This window comes from Tachysurus fulvidraco, chromosome 2, assembly GCF_022655615.1.
Source record: "Tachysurus fulvidraco isolate hzauxx_2018 chromosome 2, HZAU_PFXX_2.0, whole genome shotgun sequence".
In the NCBI taxonomy this organism is placed as follows: domain Eukaryota; kingdom Metazoa; phylum Chordata; class Actinopteri; order Siluriformes; family Bagridae; genus Tachysurus; species Tachysurus fulvidraco.
This window is the reverse complement of record NC_062519.1, coordinates 8,538,505-8,554,619: the sequence shown is the minus strand read 5'-3', so window position 1 is coordinate 8,554,619 and position 16,115 is coordinate 8,538,505. Positions and strand designations below refer to the sequence as shown.

Sequence of the window (16,115 nt, the reverse complement as noted above, 5' to 3'; positions counted from 1 at the left end):
CGGTTCATTTACTAAACATTCAAACTCCGGTGTGTGTGTGTGTGTGTGTGTGTGTGTGTGTGTGTGTGTGTGTGTGTGTGTGTGTGTGTGTGTGTGTGTGTGCGTGTGCGTGCGTGTGCGCGTGTGCGTGTGCGTGTGTGAGAGAGAGTTTAGCTATCACAAACTCAGAAAGTTTCAGAAGTAAGTTTGTCCTGTGTATATAGTGAGTTATATAGTGAGAAAAACCAATTGAATGCTTTCTAACGATGTGTTAAGTTTACAAATCATTTATACACGTGCTCAGTTGTATAATAATAAAATAAAAAAAAAATTGAAATATTGTATTCTTTAAGGCTACTTTGTCTCGCATGGCATTTGTCCTATGACTCAGCAGTTTACAGATTGACACCATGGTTATAACCTGAAGTAAATCAGTAAGGGTTTTATCTATACACCATCAGGATATTGCACTGGAAACAATCTGGCAGCACAAATCTCGAAAAGTGAAAGATATCGAACTAATGTGCACCTGAGAAAGCATTTACACACTGAATGACAAGAAGTGAGAAGTGGCCTCAGAGAATAACCTTCTCTATAAGTGGCCAGAAGGTTGTGAGTTCGAATCCCAGAACTGTCAGAAAGCCACTGTTGGGCTTTTGGCCAAGACCTTTAACCCCTGGGACTGCATCAAATGTGCGTGCCAAAAAAAACACAGAAATTGAGATCATTCAGAAACAGAATGTGGGTTATATCTATACACTATCGTGATTTGAAATGTTTATTCTATTTTCATTTTTAAAGGATGTTTTTTGTGCAGGAAGTGACACAACACAAAGTGATTTCTTTTTATTCAGCTCATATTGTTTCAATGATGTTTTAACCATTACTATACTGTGAACATGAAAGCATCGAGCGCCATTTAAATAGCGATTATCATTCATTATTATACAGTTTAGTCTTCAGAAGCGTATTGTTCTCATAGATTGTTAATACAAATGAAAACAAAGAATATAAGATACACATTAATACAGATAAGAGTATTTTTTTATTTTTTTTACATTATAAATCAATTGCTTTAAGATAAATATAGGATTATATGTAAAGAAATAGTTTCTTTCAATTCTTTGTATTTCTGTTCTTTCATAAAGTGTGACTCATATTTACTGGCAAGAGTGAATTCTTAGCCAATATCACAAGACCGAGAATGAGTATTGGTTTGAGCTTTGGTTCTTTTTCGATGATGGCAAAAATGTGGTGATTTAATTATTCTTTAATCATTAGTCATCATTAGTGACATAAGTGACCCTTATACAATTGTCATTGTGCTACAGAACTGGGTTAATATCAGAAAGACGAATCATGTTCTAATTAAAACAGTCATTTGACCAACACAATTTGCACTGAATCGATTAAAAGTCAGTGGCGTACTGCTTTGTGTGCGCCGTGCGGGCACGTGTATGTGTTAAATGTGTTAGACTATGCATCCCCCCACACACACACACACACATTTCCTCTTATCAGTTTCTGATAATGTGTTATGATTTTGTTTATGCTGGTAATAAAAGTCAGTGAACATTGCAAATCACAGCAGAACCAAAGTCACTCTTGTGACATTCACAATCAGGAGCTAGGACACTATTTAAAGAAATTCTAAAAAAAAAAAAAAAAAAAAAAAACTTGTGACACCGAATTGTGAAACCAACAAATGTAATAGAAGTTCATGGCATTAAACGTTGTTAATATATCAGAGGTCATTACTCATATAGAGTTCCTTCTTTTACCTGGATTAATAGGATGTGCTTATAGAAATCACATCATGAGTAGAGTTTATTTTTCAACTTCTAGTATATGATGATATATTAAAAGTTGCAGTAAACCATTAAAATAGAGAGCGTTACTAAAAGTATGGCTCGATGCTGCCGTTGGGGGTGGGGGGTATGGGTGTGTGTGGATTCTGGTTCATCAAAACCATCTTCAGCGTATTTAGAAGTTTAAGAAATTGTTTTTTTTTTCTTTGCTATTTGTGTTGCTTTTGTATAGCACTTTCAGGTCTGAGGACCACACAATATACAGAAAACAAAAGCTATCATTATTAAGCTAACCTCAGCAGGGACGGCAATATGTATTAAATGATGATGTGCTACATTCACATATGATTTCATTATTTCCTTCATTTCTTTGTTAAAATTTAATTATGGAAGAAGAGGAAAAGCCCTCGGTGAACATGCGAATGAGGCAGGCAGTTTGTTAATGCTGAAAACTGATAAAATCATAGTAAAAACAAAATATTGTGATTTTATATCATATAATGAAAAAATATCTATTATAGAAAGATAATTGTCCAGACATAAGCACAAGTGTGTCCTATGTGTATTTATGTTTAGCAGAGAGATTCAATAAAATTAGTTAGTAACATTTAGTTACCCAGGATAAAAACTCATTAATTTAAGATTAAATCTATTTAAGAGAGCAACCTGGTCTAAGAAGGCAGCAAAACACACAGCAACATTTAAAATATAAAATTTGAATAGAAAGAAAGAAAGAAAGAAAGAAAGAAAGAAAGAAAGAAAGAAATATCAGGATATAAGCATAACTAGTGTTAGGGATTGTGTGTGTGTGTGTGTGTGTGTGTGTATATATATATATGTGTTTATGTGTGTGTTGCCTTCTGTATGAAGAAAGTAACATCGTGTGGAATGAGTTTTAGACGGAGACGTGTTATATAAATGACGTACTATGTGACGGACTTTGCTCTGTTGTTATAAATGTGCAGCGGATTGATCTGAGGGAAGTAGTGTTTACATTCGGACACATTCTAGTAGAAAACCGCCACTAAAACAAACCTCAAGTTGCTTGCTTTGCTGGCATCAGCAGATTGTGCGATTTTTCTTTGAAATTGCGAATACATGCTGGTGAAATGGCAGTAAGTGGGTGGTTGTGACTCGTCTAGTGTGGCCTTTGTTTTAAATATGAGTTTCAGGATGGGGTTAGAGTGCAGACATTTAAACAAGAAAAGCCTTTTTTCCATCTTGAATAAGAAGGGGAAAAAAATGTCGGAAAAAACCATGTCGCTACCATAGTGTAAAGTGTAAATAGTAGTCTACTGGTTCTTAATCCCAATCCTCCCGACTATAACAACTTCCTGAACACATCAGTGGACTGATATTTAGCTGATTAGGCAGCTCTGATGCTCTTGCTGTTATGCATGTCACCATAATTAGTTACATACCTTGATATTTAGTGAATCCTGTCACTGTCCCTGTGTTCCATTTGGGAGGAGGCTGCCTATGTAGGCACCTGGGTTATCTTTCGCTCGTGCATTTATGCTAGCAAGACAAAGTCGCCTCGTTCAAAGGCGACGTAGTTTTCGGAAAAGATTAAAAAATTAAAGAAAATGGCAGATAGAGCGTTCATGTCGAATATTTTGCTTAAACATCGCCTGTTGTGGACAGAGACAGGTAAGCATATTGTAATGTTCTTCGAAACAGTGATGCTTTGATAATATGGGGCTAATATTTAATAAAGCTTCAGGTGGTTATTGTGTCACTGTGTTGTGTATATGATCTCATGGCACAGTTTTATCAACTTTATTAGGGTTGATGAATTGAATATGAAACATTCCTGTGTCCTACGAATACATATTCGATCAGAAACGTCTGCGTTTCTAAGTTAGCTTTTAACATATCTATGAAACTCGGATGAATCGGTTTAACAGGTACAAGGAAATGTTTCCTATAAGGGTAGCTTTTAAATAACGTGATGTATTTGGGTTTTTTTCACTAGTGTGCAAAATACTGGCTGTACACCAGACTTGTTTGAGCAGAACCACCTAAAACGCTTGAGATATTTCAGTAGTCACTGTGTTCACGAATGGTCGTTTGCTGTATCAGGCAAGTTTAAAATGCTATAGACTTCAAAGACCAAAACGACCTACTTGGCATTTTTACATTTCAAATTCGGGTGTATTGCTTCTCTCAGCAGATACACACAGACGTTAGTGTTAAATCAACAGCCTGTTCTTGGCTTTGCTTGCTAGTAAATTCGTGTTGTTGTATTTTATTTAAATAATCATAATATGCTGCCTTAAAAATCCTCAACAAAAGATAGTAGCAACCATCAAAAATATCTGTATCAGCAGAAAACTTCAGACAACCGCAGCTACAAGCCAGGTTCAGATGAAAGAGTTGCATGAAATCTGAATTGTAGGTTGTTTTTTCCTTTTTATTTTTTTTTTTCAACCGACACAAAGTGTGTTTTAAGTTATAAGACGGCATACTGACATATCTATTTTGCTAGATCTATTAGCTGTTTTGTATCAACCTATTTAAGGTAGGTGTAGATAGATAGATAGATAGATAGATAGATAGATAGATAGATAGATAGATAGATAGATAGATAGATAGATAGATAGATAGATAGATAGATAGATAGATAGATAGATAGAATACATACATACATACAGTACATACATACATATATTCATACATATATACTTTACATACTGTACATACTGTACATACAGTACATACATACATACATACATACATACTGTACATACATACGCCCCAGATTTATTTATTTTTTATCCACTGAAACAGTTAATAAAAAAAACTATACTGATTAATACCCATCTTCCCCTTACCTTAATTAGAAATGCTGAGAGGCTACGGTGTTGCAGCTTGCTCATAAAAAAGATTTTCAGATAAGTGCAGATGTGCACCTGTGGTGTGTGGTTTCCATTCAGTGTTTGAATTTTTTCCTTTTTGGGTTTTACAGCACTATGAAATATGGCAATAGATGTACATAAATAAAAGATCATCGGGTTAAGTGTGCTTGTGGGCGCATGTTTGTGTGCGTGTGTGTGTGTGTGTGTGTGTGTGTGATGTGAGGTTTTGAATCGGTGTACCTGACTGTGTGTGTTAAAACATCATTCGATGCTAAGATTTGAAACACGTTTGCTCTAACGTCTTACATGCCGAAAGTCTTTAGTGAGTGGATTATGTGCATGCTGCACACTTCTGGTTTTATTTGTAATTATATAAAGCACATCAAAATTTGAAGCACTTCAGTCAATGATGATTAAATGTGCCTACATTAATTTAATAACATTAAATTACTTCTGAGCGAGTTTTGAGATATATAGTTACTTAATGTTAAACTTTAAACTTTACAATTGTTATTCTGTTTCTATCCTTATGTGAAGCTGCTTATTATTTGAGTCAATCGAATATGAATTGAATCGAAATAAATTGAATTGAATTGAACTTAGTAACAAACATCAATTAAGTGCGATCATTTCTTTTTTAAGTTAGCACATACAGTAGAATTTCAGTACAGTACATGTGCATGTGCAGAGATGAGACAAACGCTGTGAAAGTATATTGGCGTGTGACGTACAGTATGGTTCCCAAAACCATCTTGGTGTCAGGATTAAAGAAGGAAACAATTAATATCAGATGAAATGAGTTAGTGAAAGTGACCTGAGCCCTATCATGCCATTTAGTGCACTCGCTGTAACAGATTTATTTGCTGCAGTATAATTCAACTGATATGAAACTCCTAATTCAACTGATATAGGCTCCTAGCCTTGTCTCGCAACAGGCGAGACGAAGCTTTGTATCACCTTATAATGATATCATTATGACTCAATATTGTGTGCTTACAGGACATCATCAGTACTCAGAACAAGAGATCTATAAGTCATTATGTCAGTATGTTAAACATATTGAATTAATGCAGCAATTTCATTAGGATGTTCTCCGATTTATGTATTAAGTAAATTAAAGATCAACGCTCTAGTGGCCGGGGTCCCGTGCTTTCATTGCCATGGCCCAGGTTGGATTCTCGATTAGGGAACTGACCCGGACGCTGGTGGTTGTACAAGTCAGTGCGGTCTCAGTGGACTGTAGCCTGGCATCCAGCTAAAACCTGTGCCAAATCAAATATGAAGATCAATGATGAACCCTTATGTGGCAGACAAGAGAGAGAAAAAAATAAGAGATATCTGTAGCATACAGGGAAATCCCTTCATATTGTTTTTTTATACTATATGAAGGTTTGAAACACAATTATAGCAATTTAAGGTCTGGCTGAAAGGGATGAAGTAAAAAGGGACAGAATTGCATTTTTTCAATTCCACTCATGCCCTGATAGTCTAAAAGAAACTGCTATTTGTTTGTTTGTTTGTTTGTTTGTTTGTTTGTTTGTTTGTTTGTTTAAGCATCAAACAAATCAAGTGTATAGCATAAATTCCAGATATGCTAATAAAATAAAAAGTCTACCTCTTTATACTGGCCATTCTTTTGCTAAACCCTATGATCTGCTAATTCTATTGAATTCTGATTTTTTTTAAAGTAAAATTGTAATTTGGATTTTATTGGTAAAAATAAAATCTTGGTGGCTTAGTGGTTAGCACGTTCACCTCACACCTAGTAGTTCGGATAAGCGGTAGAAAATGAATGAACAAATGATGGTAAAAATCAAAAGGAAAAAAGCAGATTAATAACAGCAGAATACAGGTATGAATGGGGAAAATGTATAGAAAATATATTTAAAAAGTATAATATATAATTACAAATACAATAGTACTGAATATGAATAGAATATGAATAACAAGAGGCACGAGGTGCATTATAGACACAAATAATTCAGCTACAACATCTGATGGGTTTCTCACAAGTTGCAACACATAAATCTGAACACTGAAAGAAAGTAAGAAAGAAAGAAAGATAGAAAGAAAGAATACCAGTATTGTGATGGTTTTCATCATATTACTCTTTCTAATTGAACTCCCTTTTGCTTTGGTTATTTTGATGTGTGCATGTATCCTACAATATAAAGTAACTGAGTTAAAGTAATTGAACCATTTGTGGTCAAATCCCCCAAACAAAACCCACACCCTAACAAAACCCACAATTAACAGCTGAAATGAAATTAATCCATGTGGCGGATTTTGTGAACTCTCAGAGAGTGTAAAACGTCACAGGGTTTATAACACTAATCCCTGTCTTTTATCACTTTAATAACTGCAGACGCAATTTAAAAAGGTGTTTCTGTGAAGATATGAAGACGCCCTGTTGGAGCCTTCATTCTCTTTCATTGGAAATAATGATTCTAATGAACTAATCAGTGTTGCATTAAAAAAGAGTGAGAGAGCGACAGAGAGAGAGTGATAAAGAGAGAGAGAGAGAGAGAGAGAGAGAGAGAGAGAGAAGACAGTGAGCGAACATCACACACATTGGCAGTGTATGTATTTGAAATACGTCAGTGGATTAAATTAGAACAAAATATGTCCATTCTTTTTATTTTTATTTATTTATTATATCTCTCAGGTACAAATGTTATTTGGCAAATACAAAGATATAAGCAGTGAAGTACTTGTCCAACTGTGAAGTAAAAATTAAAAAAAAAATAGAATTTACATATGCCATAATGTATGTATGTACAGGATAGATAGATAGATAGATAGATAGATAGATAGATAGATAGATAGATAGATAGATAGATAGATAGATAGATAGATAGATAGATAGAATATTGGGAAATTCTTATGTTACAGTGGCACGTTCAGTAACAGGATTCATCAAGCGCACACACACATATACAAAATATAACAACAACAAAAAAGGAGGAATTTAAAGAGAGAAAAATCTAGAATTATTAGAAATAGAGAAAATCTAAAATTATCATATAGGAATGATGAAAATATAATATAGGAAGGTCCAATAACAAACCTAAGATTGAATGTATGCATCAGTTATATCAGTTATATAAAATGCCGTTTAATTAGGCTGGAGGTTATTAAAGAGCTTCATCTTGACGCCAGGCCTGCTGTGACTGGGAAACACTTGACATGTTTGCCTACCAAATAGTACATAATGTTTCATAAAGTACATAAAATGCATTCTCAAAAGGCTGACATTTGTACAGAATTGTCGGAAATGATAGTAAACATATTTGCTGCACTTAGGGAGTGTCATCTACATCATTCAGCAAGCTGACCTTTCTCAGAGTGTTTGGACAGGAACAGCATGGCCACATGGTTTTGGTCAGCACTGTGAATCCCCCGCTGTGCGTCCCTCCTTTTTCCTGTCCACCTCGAGGAAAGAGGGAAGATCCCTACTCTAGTGCGCAAGGTTTGAGGCCACGTTGACTCGCATAAGCCCCTTTCTTATCCGCTGAGGAAGCTGAGGAAGCGCGGGAAACCTCAGGAGAGACATCAACTGTTAACTCATGCCTATTAAAAGCAATTGGAGGAAAGTTCATGTCCTCCGATATTGTGCAAGAGCAAATTCCCAAGGAGCTACACAATAAAGATTGCGGTGTCCAACATACTCATCAGAAAGGGTGTTTGCAGCAAATCTGATTTGTCATCAAGGGTCTGGAGAGAATGTTCAGGTAACCGATTGCTTAACATCCGTCCTCATGTACTTGTGCATGTTTTAATGTTTTCTCCAGGGATTTGGATTCAAAAGCATGAGATCATAATTAGTCATGTGCTAGAACGTTAGAGGAGTTGCAATGTGCTTGCATAAATGTGTGTGTGTGCGTGTGTGTGTGTGTGCATGCGTGTGTGTGTGTGTGTGCATGCGTGTGTGTGTGTGTGAGACGTTGCTTTGTGGTCTACAGCAGCTGATTAACTAGCTCAGGATCATTTGCTTGAATTGCATTCTGTAAATGTCCAGTCAGCTGTTGTGGAAAGTTTGTACTTTTGTGGAAAGTTTGTACTTTTCACTTTTTTCTTTCCACTTTTCTAATGTTAATGACAGCTTTTCTATTGGTAGGGAAGAGTACCTGAATTGTATTAACTTAATTTCACACTAAAACACAAACTGAAAAAAAAAAATTACCTCACAAAAAAGGATTAAAATTATTGGCAATAGGTGCATCCCAAATTTCAGTTTGCAATATTCTCTGCCATTTTGTAGTAAAAATTGTAGCAAGTTAACAGTGGAAATTCTAACAAGTGGAAGTGCACTCGAAGCACGCCGATGACGCACTTATTCAACCTAATAAACAGCGAGTGGAATGACACTTCAACCGTTGTAGCTTTCTTACACAAAAGGAAAGGGGCATTGAAAAAGTATAATTTTTTATGATGGCCACCGAACATTGACTGGAAATCGGTTTATACTTCCAGTGTAGTTTCACATTTGAGACGATACTCCCCCTTTAGTGTACTTCGTACACTAAACAGTAAAGTGCTTAGTGCAAGTGCTTAGTCATTTGGGACACAGCTGACGAGACTGGATTTTACCAAATTTTTACACATATATATTCGTGTAACAAGCCCTCTTATTTTTGGCAACACCCACTGGACAAATTATGCTAAGTTACCCAACATGGTGGAATGATCTAGAACAGGATAACAGCAGATTTAGTGTTCCTGGAATTGTAGCTTGTACCTATTTAATTAATTTAGATAAGTGGTTTACATGACATATTATCCATATTCTCTAAAAGTCATGCAATCTTTTGTTTTTTTTTTTGTTTCTCAGTCTGGGTGAAGTTGGGTGCACCAGACTGCAGACTACTGCAGGCTTGTTATTACAAAATGCTGTCTGTGTGAAAGACACATGCCATGTTCCCTGGACAAAACCTAGTTTTAGCACAAAACCGTTTAGCAGAAAATGGTTCATTTTAAATGGAGAAGGCTTTGTTATCTATTATTATCTAGAAGCAGTGATGTTGGCTATAAATGCATCCTGCTTGAATAGATTCTTTTTTTTTTTAATCAGCGTATTTGTGGTATTTTGGTGTGTAACTTAATATAATACTGTGTGTGTTCAATAACATGATCTTTATTGCCAGTATTTGCAAATGCTTAGTGTGGCACGTGTGTAATATATGGAATCATTTTTCCAGTAGGAATGAAATGTGTCTGTTAACTTGGTAAAAGTGCTTTTCGAATCGTTTAAACATGGTTATGGCACAAATGCAACATATTTCACTATAAGAGTTTTGTAATAACAAACACAGAACCAAATCAAACACACACACACAAACAAACACACACACACACATACTGTACAAAAAAAATCTGATAGTAAAGCTACTATCGGTCAACATGACTGTCATGATCATAGGATCTGAGGTCAGGGCCTCTCAGTAGTGACACTGAAAATGTCACGGTGTAGAGAAAGCATCTTGTTACGTCAGCTTCGTGTTATAAATTTATCCAGGGGAAGAAGTGATCCATCCAGCTTTCTGTAAAGAGAAGTGGAAAGCAGAAAAGCAGCGGGTGAAGCAACAGGAAGTCATCTGGCTAGCCGATCACCTCACAGCACAACCACATGATGGTTAGCTGTCTGCACTTTTGCTGAGGCCATGCAGTGTAAAAATCAAGTTCCTGTTCAATTTGGTAGAACCACTTGACCAGTTACCAAAGTTATCTTCAGTGATTACGAAGCTCAGTATCACCAAGAAATTCAGTTAATTGGCACGAGGCTCAAACCTTGAGTTTTGGGGTGAGTAAGATCCTTTTAGATCCTTATCGTTTGATTTAAATGTTAGTTTTAGCTGGTTTTCACTCTCTGATCTGTGAACTGATTCAAGATTCAAACCACCCACACTGTGGCATGTGAGGAATCAGTAGATTTAACACTACTACTAATAAATGAATTAAATTTCGGACATTAATAACAGTCAAGTAGCCACACTGACTACCCTGGATGTTTTGGTCTGGTCAGAGGTAACACTTGTTTAGACACTATATGGTTACGTATTTGTGTAATTCCACCATAAGGTTTTTATTTTATCAGCTCTGAGCTGAACCTTTTTTCTTCTCTGATTATATTATTGCAATTAACTCACTATTTGGAAATTTAGGAAATTAACAAATGTTCCAATAAATACCCAAATCTTTATATTTATGGACTTATGTCTGCTTTTGTGTTGTGTTGAGACTGAATTCATGCTATATCAAAGGCCAAGGCTCTTGTGTGGTGAAGCAGCTGATGTAAGCTGAGATTTGTCTTACAAACTTAGAGTGAGACAAAGATAAATTTATCAGATACATTTTTTTCTAGTTGGTGCTAGATCGTTTTTCAATAAAATCGTTTGCAATAAAAATATAAGTGTATTAACAGATTTGCTTGATTTCTTTACTAAATGTATTATATATAATTGCATTGCAAATTATTATTATTATTTATTAATTTATTAGTTTTTTTGTTATGTTATATTTTGTATGTGTGTGCACTTCTTGTATCCTGTTACTGAACATGCCACTGAACATAAGAATTTATATTATATTATTGCTATTTTATGAAATATATTTTATATATATATATATATACATACATACATACATACATAATTTTTATTTTTATATATATTCCTGTCTATCTTTTTTGTTTTTGATTAGCGATCATTTTACTTCAAAAACTTCATCCTCCTTCTCTCTTGTATCTTATCTGTAACTCATATGCTAAGAAAACTTTTACAGAAATCGAGAGTGCCTGTTTCCTGATTTTTATACATCGGACTCATCAAAACGCCTAAAAATGCATCCTGTTGCCTGATTCATTTCAAAACATGGAAGTAAGATGTTTCTCCCCAGCAGTTCAGCGTATTAGCATCAGAGAAGGAGAATTATTATAGTTTTTTTATTATTATTATTATTATTTTTAAAAGTATATTTACCTAGAACTATTTTGTTGTATTTTTATGAACATTAAAATGGGTTTAATGAATTTTAAACATTTTTGTCTAAATCATGGAGTAAAACTGATAAATCTGCTTTAGGAGTTCCCCAGTGAGGAGAGACTTTTCTGAGTAATCACACCAAAAAAATCAGAGTTCACGTGTGCCAAGCTAGAAAAATCCATAGCAAACAGAATGTGATTTTAAACCTGTGTATTATAATTGCTGCATCAATGTGTGCCTAGTAAGTTCAGTAGTAGCCGTGTGGGTGGCGTGACAGCTTTATTGTCTGGGTTCAGTCTCAAAGCGAGAGGGCACAGCAGAGACAACAGCAGAGGGGAAGAGTTTTCTGCCACTCACTCTGGCACTGATGTCAGGAAGTCACATTTCTCTTTCTGCAGCTTGCTATGACAAAGCCTCGAGGTCATGGCCTTTTCTGATAAAAGTGTTGCACCGACAGCCGTACTCTATAATCGTAAGTCATGTTCTGTGTTTTTCTGAGAAACCAGAGTGTGTCTATAAGAGTCAGTGTGGAAAAAAAAAACACTTTGATTCCTACTTATGCGCATGCACACAATATGGTCACACAAAGGTGGCTACATAGGTTTGAACCTCCACCTTACTCAGTGCCAACCAACACCTACAAACATGTACCACGCACAAACAATTAAAAAAAGGAATTAATTATTTTGTGCATTTAGTTGTGAGCCATTCTTTTCTTTCTGAAAAAACGCTTTATCAATGTTCACTTCTAAGAAAGAAAGAAAGAAAGAAAGAAAGAAAGAAAGAAAGAAAGAGAACGTAATTCCAAGCAAAACCGTGTCGGCTGGATAACCCAGACATACCCTTATGCAAACAAAAGCTTTTTGGAATAAAAGAGAAAGGTTAAATGACATCAGTGAGCTCATACATATATTATAAGAAGTCAGACAGAAAGGATTACCGCAGGCATATAACAGCGATTCATATCGTAATTACTCTTAAGCAAACACAAGCAGCATTTTGTAAGAAAATATTCTTGGAGTGATTTTGTAATTTTCTCCCGGTCAAATCATATAATAACAAACGTACTGTATATATTACAGGTGTATTACGCTGTCTATATCTAGCCACCTGTAGCCCAACGTATGTCCCGTAGATTCTGATTTTACTGCGAGACAGAATCACACAGCAATTAAATAAGCATTTTAGATGCTTAGCAATAGACATTTCTCTGTGATAGTGTTGCGACTTTAATGTTTCACGGTGGTGACTTTTGAGAAATTCCACCAGGAAGACCAGTGCGTTTTCACTCAACTGATGAATGTGTAGATGTTGCTGAATGCCGTCAGTCAGGTTCTTCTTCTTGTGCACTCACGATTGCTCCTTTACCACGAGACACGGAGACATCAGTGATTCAGCGTGATTTGCAACCTCATACATATACTTAGAAGATTTCTGAATTATGCCAGTTTGGTAAGTGAAATTTTCGTTTAATTTTATTTAGTGGAGGCTTGTCTGAGTCTTTAGTTCATGTCGGAATGTGTTTATCTCTGTATTTTTTCTATTTATTGCAAGAAGGTAAAAAAAGTCTACTGACAAGCTGGAAAGTGTTTTGTAAGTGCTATGTCAACATAACTGACACTTTCGAGTACTTTTTAGATTTTTAAAAATCCATTCATTTTTACTTTTAGGTTTGGTTGTTTGATCTACTCTTAGAAGTGAGGGAGTTGAATTCAGGCAAGTCAGAGCTGTTAAAGAAGTGAACATTGATAAAGCGTTTTTTCAGGAAGAAAAGAATGGCTCACGACTAAATGCACAAAATAATCATATACTAACAAAAGCATAGGATCTGCTACTGAGCTGCAGCTCAACTGTACAACTGGCACCGCACTCCTAAAGCAGTGCCAGACAAGTATGTAAAGTTTTCTAAACAACCTTTTACTGGTATGTTTGCTATGTTTATTTTTTAACAAAATGAACTAAATTATTTCCTGTCACAAAGAATCCTTTCGTATAATGTAGACAATCATTTTTGTCAGACACAATAGTGAGGGTTGGTCATTTTTGCAGTTGGAGAAGTAAAAACGAATTGTTCTGCCGATCTCTAAGTCAGCATTACTGTATGAAGCTATTAATTCAGTTCATTTTATTTTTATAGCGCTTTTAAAAAAAATTTTCAAATCAGCTTTACAGAAGCATGGAAACTTTAAAGGTGCCCTTCCACACAAAACCGTTTTTACTTTTTGATATGTGTTAGGTCCATATGTGTTTGTGTTGTGTCGGGAATGTGAAAATGAACTGCTACCTCCCCTGTCAGTTCTAGCCACTGAAAAGAAATAAGCGGAGAAATCAGGTCAGTTAGAAAAGCTGCTCAGTGTGACATGGAATTGATCGAGCTCATTACTATACATGAGCTCTTCCACTTGAGACCGCGCCCACAGAATTCATGTAGCTCAGTGAGTTTCCTATACAGCAAGGGTGTCTGAACGTCAATATACCTGAAGAAGCCATTCTGCCACAATTCCAGGTGATTGTAAACAAAGTTCCTCTAGCCTAGGCTACATATTGCGCTGGGTGAATGAATAGTCATGCTCTCATATCCTAGCGGTTAGTCAATTGGAGCCAAGCAGCATAGCTCATTGGATATTAATGAGAACTGGCGCAAATCGAGCTGAGTCTCCCTGCAGGCTTTCTATACCACACTAGAATGGCTTGAAACAAGGTAACCAAGGCATTTTTTCCACAAAAAAATGTTACAGAGTCCATGGTAAACTTCAGATATTACCACAAAAGTAATGAAATACGTGTGGCAGGGCATCTTTAAGTTTAAAGGGTTGTGTTATTAGATTTTAAAGCTTATTAGGGTTTGCCTTATAGCACGGATATCAATATAGGCATAATTCTATAATAATTACACACAGGAACACTGTCACTCACTGAAAAAGTTATATACTTCACATATTTGTGCTTCCTGATATTTTATGATTGTAATTATGAATAGCAAGAATAGCAAGTTATTTAAACAAAAGAAAACTACACTTGCCATTAGCCAAATCTTTAGTTCAAGTCATGCAAAAGTTACTGTTCTGTTCCTTGGATCTTTATGTAGTTTGTACATCATAAGCGTGAAACATTTTTTTACATTTCCCTACCCTAATTTGCTAATCTGCCATTTCCTGACCTGCTCCTCACTGTCATATGACTGCTAACAGGGAAGGAGTTTGAACGTTTATGTCCTTTGAAAGATAGGTTTGCAGGGAAAACATTAATCTACCTCCTTCCATGCATGAGCTTACTGATGCCCATGATTGGCTAGTGTATCTGTGATTCACATCAGAGAAGGAGTATTCCATCCCTCCAACTATAAGCACTTCCAATTTTGCTTTTGGTGACCAATTTTCTTTTGCTAGCTCCAAAAAGGCATTTTGTAAAACAAACAAACAAACAAAATGGAGGGACAGGATGGCTTAGCAGTTAGCAAATTTCACACGCACCAAGGTCAGGGGCTTGATTCCTGTGTCTCTCTTGTGTTTGCAGAGTTTCCACATTCTCCCTGTGCTTCAGGTGTTTCCTCTGGGTACTCCAGTTTCCTCCCCTAGTCCAGAGACTTGCATTTTAGGCTGTTTGGCATCCCTAAAATAGTCTTCCACTTTGTACCCTGAGTCTCTTCAGGCTCCAGGCTGCCCATAACCCTGTGTAGAATAAGCAGTAGAGAAAATAGATGGATGGAATTAATGACTGAGGAAGAAATTCAATGCTAATAATGCTTATTACAATGCTTTTTTCTTTCACATGAAAGTTCTTAATGCAGCACAATGCTGCGCAACTCCATTGATCTAGTTCGCAAATGTCAGCAAAGCAAGCTTAAACAAATTCTCCTTACTTGACATGACTGCTGTGAATAATACAGTGATTGAGCCTATAGACACAGCTAGAAAGAAATCAGCCCCAGTCTTCAGGCTAGTGTTTTTTGGTACAGTCTCTGTTGCTGCTGGTGTTGGCTAGAACAATCCACTTCCAATCATTTAACAGCAAATAATTTGATGTCGATGCTTTTCTTGTTTTTATGTATTTATTCAAGAAACTTTTCTGGCATGAAGCAGTCCATTACCATCTTCAAGTGATACAATCCTGACAGTTTAACATTACCAATGCACATTAATAACAATATATACATCAGTGTGGGAGATTAATATCTTTGAATATAAAATGAAAAATATTTTTGTTACTCCTTTGCCTTGGCTTGGCCATTATGGCTCTTAGGAAATATTAATGGAAAACATTACATTTCTGTTGCAATACTGTCCCTGTGGAAAAGATTTCACATCACACTCCGTGAGCAACTCTTTTCCATAACTTTCTTGCATGAACAGAAGCAGAGCCCTCAACGAATATTGTCTCACACTCCGAATTTGTACAGGAATGTTTCTTTACTTGGAGACTCTAGAAACACTGTTGTTGTAATTACTAACTAATTACCTCTTTCACAATTTACAAAAATGTTGTTAGTT

General features: G+C 35.8%; 1 protein-coding gene across 4 annotated transcripts in view; it reads left to right on the top strand.

Annotated features, from left to right (window-relative positions):
- The window catches only part of pparg (peroxisome proliferator-activated receptor gamma), a 34,223-nt gene that overhangs the window by 238 nt on the left and 17,870 nt on the right, over nucleotides 1-16,115 (top strand). Inside the window, exon 1 of one of the 4 annotated variants that reach the window (XM_027140766.2) lies at nucleotides 8,226-8,376. The exons of 1 other annotated variant lie outside the window; for it this stretch is intronic. The gene's annotated coding sequence lies outside the window, so the exon portion shown is untranslated. Of the gene's footprint in view, nucleotides 1-8,225; nucleotides 8,377-10,193; nucleotides 10,446-12,985; nucleotides 13,078-16,115 lie in introns of those variants that run through there. 2 more of the 4 variants (XM_027140764.2, XM_027140765.2) reach the window with 2 other exon arrangements.